The sequence below is a fragment of the Glycine max genome, chromosome 10 (assembly GCF_000004515.6).
Source record: "Glycine max cultivar Williams 82 chromosome 10, Glycine_max_v4.0, whole genome shotgun sequence".
NCBI lineage: Eukaryota > Viridiplantae > Streptophyta > Magnoliopsida > Fabales > Fabaceae > Glycine > Glycine max.
In genome coordinates, this window is record NC_038246.2 from 13,308,078 (window position 1) to 13,314,684 (window position 6,607).

The following is a 6,607-nucleotide window of genomic DNA, read 5'->3' on the forward strand; positions in this document are numbered from 1 at the left end:
CTTTCCTCTCTGCAAGAAAAAAAAAGAGGGGGGGGGGGGGGGGGGGGGGGGTGATTGCTTGATTGCTTGTATAGAACCATTGGTTTCATTGAAAATATTTTAAAGGTTCATTATTATTAGTGTGTAGATATTAGAAGACAAATGTAGCTCATGCAGCATATTCTCAATGTTATTCAGAGGGTTAAAAGAGTGATCTTTTAGTTTTCCATGCAAACTCCTCTTGGTCATGTGCTATGAACCCTTTGGTAACCACCAGCCAGATACTGTTTGAATCTTGACTTGAGCCAAAAAAATCATAATCACACTTTTAAAAGGTACATCGCAAATATTTATGCAGACCTACCTCATTTTGGGGGTTATTTTATCCCATAACCCAAGAAATCAAGTGTTCACGGCATTATATGTCCTGATTGTCCTCTATTGGCACCCTCCCTTCAACTACCTCTTCCAGATGAAATGAAAGAACTCCAATCTAAATTAATTCAGTAAAACAACTTTTGACAACTGTTATTAAATAAAGCTATTCAAAATTGCATGTTCCATTGGGGATCCAGTTGTCCTAAGAAGTTGGATATTATTTCAATGACATCTCAAATATATACTAGAGTAACTCTCAACTCTACAACAAACTATTCAAAAGTTTGAAAGTGAGAAAGATGACATCCAATGGCACTAAAAAAAAAATTGACATGAATATGTCAAGGTCCAATTATTTCAAATATCATTTTCAATGGATTGAAGACTCATTAACAAAAGTAGAAGAAAAAAAGAAGTAAAAAAACTTTTCAAAGTTTAATCATGGAGGTACAAGTCAAAGAAGGTTTACCTAAATCAAAGTTCAATCCAAGAATTGTCTCATATCTACCATTTGAAGATTATTTTAGCAAACTTGAAGAGAACAAAATTAGTCCAACATTGAATACTTAAGACGTATATGTGGGTTGGAGTTTGTTTGGATGGATTACTTAGCTTTTGAGTTGAATACTTATTCAAACCTATTTACTTATTTTCATGTGATTTTTGTTCTTAGTTTTGGGGGCATAAGTTCAAATGTATTTATGTCTTTTCTAGGTTAGTTTTTAGTGTTTTTGAGCTTCCTAAGCCATTATGATGGTTAGTGGGACTTAATGAGTCATTGTGATGGTTGGTTGGGAGTATATGCTTAGTGACAAATAAATGCCTAGTGGAAGTCGCTACTTGTATTTCAAGTGTTGTTCAGTATAACCTATAAATAGGAGTCTCTTGTAAGCTTCAAGGTGATTTTTCAGATTAATCAAATTGAGTGTTTCTCTATTGTGAGAATTTTATAGTGTTGGTTCCACCGACAGGTCGCGGTTAGGATCAAGTTCTTCTTTCTATCTTATACTTGTTTTCAAGACGATCCATAAGTAGATTCATATAAAAAATTTAGTAATTTCTCTTTATTATTTGAATTAAAACATAATTAATAATACCATTTATTCAAAATTGTATATAAGTAAATTAGTTTTTTTTTAAATAAAAGGTAGGTGAGCTCCCTACTAGTTTCTCTAACCCTAACAAAAATGGAATTGAATTTTAATTGCCTATACTTACCTCTTTTAAACCTATCTCCAAACTCGACATGCCTAGGCCAAAGATGTAAATAATCACAATTCAAAATTTCAAATAGTTTATAATTTTTAAACTACATAGCCTTATTAGCAACTCGTACAATTAATTAACCAAATTATTATTAATCACAAGTTCCTCTTCACCGCCTATATATACATACATATTCATATTTATGCTCCTCTCATATATTAATTAATGTATACAATTTCATGTATAGTTCTCTACACATTCAGAAATAAATCGTGATGTTCTTTAAAACCAAAACAAATTATGCCTCTATAATAATGCTCCTATGGGAGGCTGGAGGTGCCTGTGTTTTGGATTTGGATTTGGATTTTGGAGAGGGAGCGGGGAAGGAGAGAGAAAAGTGAGAAATAGAGGAGAGAGAAGAGAGAAAAATGGGTGGGGAAGAGAAGAAAATCAATTTTTATTTAAAAGTGAATAGGTTTTTTGTTGAAGCATTTTGCAGTACACCGCCAACATACTCCAATTGAAAATAAGGTGAGAGTATGTTAGTAATCCACTATATGTATATATATAATTTTCACACTATATTTCTTATAATTATTTAAAATATATATTAATAATTTAAATCATAATAATGATAAAGTAATAAAATCAAGGTTGCAGAATTTATTTAAAAAGTACTTTAGTTCTTAAATTTCTTAATTTTATTTTTCATATTGCTTATTAATTACTGTTTATTATCTAAATTAAATATAGTTAATAACTTAGTATATAGTTTGTTTAAAAATATATATATAAGTAATTATTTTTAAAAGGAGTACACAAATTCTGTATGAGTTTCTTTGACCCTAACAAAATGGAATTGAGTGTTAATTGTTTGTACTTATGTCTTTTAAACCTACTTGCAAACTCAACTTGCCTTAGGTGGAGACAAGAAAATCAAAATCCTTAATTAGAGTTCAAAAGATTGAAATTTTAGATAGATTTAAAAATTTATTTATTAAAGTCACAAGATGCCCTTTCATTCAAACAACATGTGTAGAAATTACATGCACAACTATAGTCCCCAATTACAAAACTAAGAAATGACATGAAAAAAAAACACGATTCACCAACAACATGAGGAATATTCAAGATAACAAAACCCTAAACCCTAGATAATCAATCCTAACCATGTCCTACACATGAAATTGATTAAGCTAGTTCTTATTCTTAGGTAAAATTTAAAAAGACAAACTGAAAATTTAAGTAGGACATCACCAATAGCATATCTCTTATGAAGGAATCAAAAGAACCCAAAAATAGATCATTCTCCATGTTTATATTTCATGTTTTTCATTGACATGTGTCTTTACCTCCTTCAACATCTTTTGGTACTTCTCGAGTTGGGAATTGCTCATGCTTTCAATTGGCACATCCCACTAGATGTGATCCTCTGCGGCCTTCAGCAAATGGTTTAGATCCTTTACATGTTGCTTCTCTACGGCAATTTGGTCAGACAAACAGTTGAGGTGTGTGTGGAGCTCATCCTCATCCACGATGCTAGGGTCCTTGTTGAGGTCTTGGGTAAAGAAGGGAGGTGGGCTTTGGGTTGTATAGTGTGGATGACGAAATCCACATTAGGGCTACTGAAGGAGTAAACTTGGTTATTGGGAGAGAACATAATCACAGCAAGGTCGACACCACAAAGGGTTGCAAGCTCACTCGTTTTCTTGAAAACTCCAGTCTGACACTTTAAGAACATCACCTGAAGGTTACACTTGTTGCTGATCTTCTTCATCTTGATCTTTTGCCGACCGTTGGTCTTCTTAGTGACATCGCTCAAGTTTGACACGTTTTTTTGAATCAATGGGTTATAGATTATGCTATATGATATGAAATATGAATATGAGGTGTGACATAGAAGAAAGGTTAAGTTCAATTTATAAGAATACTCAGTTGGCGGACCAAAGTCTAATTTAGCAAACCAAATGCGCACCTATATAGACTTTTTAGCCTGTATTTTGACCACATTAAAGTGGTTTCTGGATTAGCAATTCTAGGAATCTCATTTGAAGGCCTTATATGGTATATACATCTGACCTTCTATATTTAGCATTTGGGGTAAATATATATGCATATTTGTAGCTTAATTTTTTCATGTACTTTTCGTTTAGACTCTCAATCTTATCATTTATTTGGAGAAAAATGTTTGATAATTAAGGAAACCGATTGGAAATTGTTTACTAGAGTAGTGCTAGGAACACTTTCTCTAATGAGTTATAATTTATTGAAAATTACAAAATCTGAAGAGTGACTCGTTAAATATGATATGAGGCCCACAAAATTTTGTCATTTTCAATAAATTTTAAAAATAAAAAAGTGTGTTCCTAACATTTCTCTTGTCGAAAATATTTTGGTACACTTAACTTTACCCCTCCCCCCTTGCAACTTGCATTGCTAAATGAAACTCGCGTCCAAGGGGTGATTGGAAACTCTAGTCCAACCTTTTAAGTAAAGTGAATTTATAATTGAGATAAATGTTTTACATTGTATATGCTACATATAAATTAAGGGAACTACTATTGTCACTACCAATAGTGCTATTGACACTACCAACCCCTGTGAAACTCCATTTTGCCTGAATCCCTACACCCTTTCCCTTCCCCTCAAAATTCTCTCTTGTGCCACCCTACCTCGTCCCCTTTGTGTTGCGCCATCCTCCCACCCACCCCACCCCTTCTCCCCATCGCCCATCTAGTATCCACACGAAGGAAGGCCCTTCATCTTCAGATCTCGACATGGAGGAAGTAGAGGAAAAACCCTCCATCTTCAAATCTTGGCATGGAGGAAGCAGCGTGGTGCGCGGCAACGAAAACCATGGATCCACCATGACAACGATGATGATCAACACCCGCATGTGATGATAACAACCATGCCACCCTCATGGGCAATAGTGCCTATTGAGATCTGTGTCGCGTAGTCCACCCCATCAATTATCGAATCATGTGTTGAATTTGTTGAGTTGTGTTGTTGAATTTGTGTTGATGATCTTGTTGGGGATGTTGAGCAACAATGAAAATACAATTTTGTTGTTGTTGTACAATGTACAATGGAATCATATTTCCATTACTTTTATTTTTCCACCCTCATGTGTATATAGAAATATGATTATGTTGTACAAGTGTGCAACGAAATTGTATTTCTATGAGAAGGGTAATTTCAACAAAATGTGAAACGCACCCCATGTGGGTAGTGCCAATAACATTTGTGGTAGTGTCAATAGTAGTTCCCTAAATTAAAAATCACAAAACCTATCCAAACCAAAACAAAACAAATCAATTCAAACCCCATATTATTTTTGTGTTTAGTTCGGATAACTTTTTGTCTAAAAATCAAAGCAAATTGCACCACAAACACCCATGAAGGAGAGGGGACCAAAAGAAAAAGTTAGTACTAATATTTCAAAGATTTTTTTTTATTAAGATTTATTTTGATGCAAAGACTAAGAGGTTTCACCCAATTCACCATTTCAGTTTCTCCTTCTCCACTTCTGGTTTTTCTCAACCTCGAATTTCAATTTTCAAGGTTCCAACTTATATTGAGCATTCAATTTCCATTGAGTTATTCAATTTATATTTATTGATAAGAAGAAAGTATTGAAGTACAAGTGTGACATTAGATTTACTTATATGATATGTTGTTCACTTATGTGGTTGTTTTGAGACCCATTGATATAAATTTCACTGACATTTAACTCTTTGATCTCTCAATAAAAAATTGCAACAAAATATAAATATATGTGTATAACCTTTGGCCCAAACTCATTTCCTTTTCCTCCCAATTTGTAGGTGCATTAATTTAATGGTTATCACATACTCACATTGATATGATAGACTTGGGATAATTGTTTAATTAGGCAAAGATGAGTCATATATAACAAAAACACAATACAAGGGCATGTGAGATATATGCTATAGCCTCTATGCAATGCACGGTATAAGACAAGATTAGAAGTTGGATTTTACTTATTATAATCAAACAATGACATGTTAAACTATTAATTTTTTAATAGTATATGTTGCTCGATGGTGGTAAAGATATTATTGTAAACCATTTTTCTAACTTGCTCGGTCACACTAAAGATCACATAAGTATTATTTTATCTATCCCATAATAATAATAATCATGTAAGAAACAAATTATCTCAAAATATAAATATATGTGTGGCATTATGTATTATTCACTTATTACAATAATATATATTATTTTTAAAGAAATTACATGCTTATTTTCATTGAAATAAATATTTATATATAAGGCACTCTTTATTATTTTGTCTTAGGTCCATAAAACACAAGGATTGATCCTACAACACCTATAAGTGTTCATGATCATACGATCAAAATTATTTTTAGTTCTTTTATAACTTTTTTATTTATTTAAACTAATTAACTAAACTGATGAATCCTACCGACAACTTGGTCATTTTAATTATATATAATTTTTTAATATTGTAGGGATATATTGTTTATGGCAAAAGGAACAAATATAAATTAACTTAAATTTAAATTTCTTTACCCTCTTTTTATTATGAATTATGAGCATATAAAAAAATGTAAAGTATTCTAAAATAACTTATATTTTACTCCAAGTTTTTTTAAGAGTTCAATAAATCAAAATAAGTTTAATATAGAAACTTATATTTTAGTCTAAACATTTAGCCGAAAAATGTAACGAAAGAATAAAAAATATACGAGCATAATTGTTCAATTAATTTTTATCTGTTGCAACTCTACTTCTAAGCACTATAAAAGAATTATTGTTATTATATGAGCATAATTGTTCAATTAATTTTTATCTGTTGCAACTCTACTTCTAATCACCATAAAAGGATTATTGTTATTATAAAATTGGATTTATTTCAAAACAAATGGGCTAAAAATATAAGGTGGCATTAAATATCAAACCATTATGTAATACTGGCATGATAATTATTAATTATTATCTTATAAAAAATTAACTTTTTAAAAATATTGCAAGGATAAAAAAATTAATTTTTTATAAT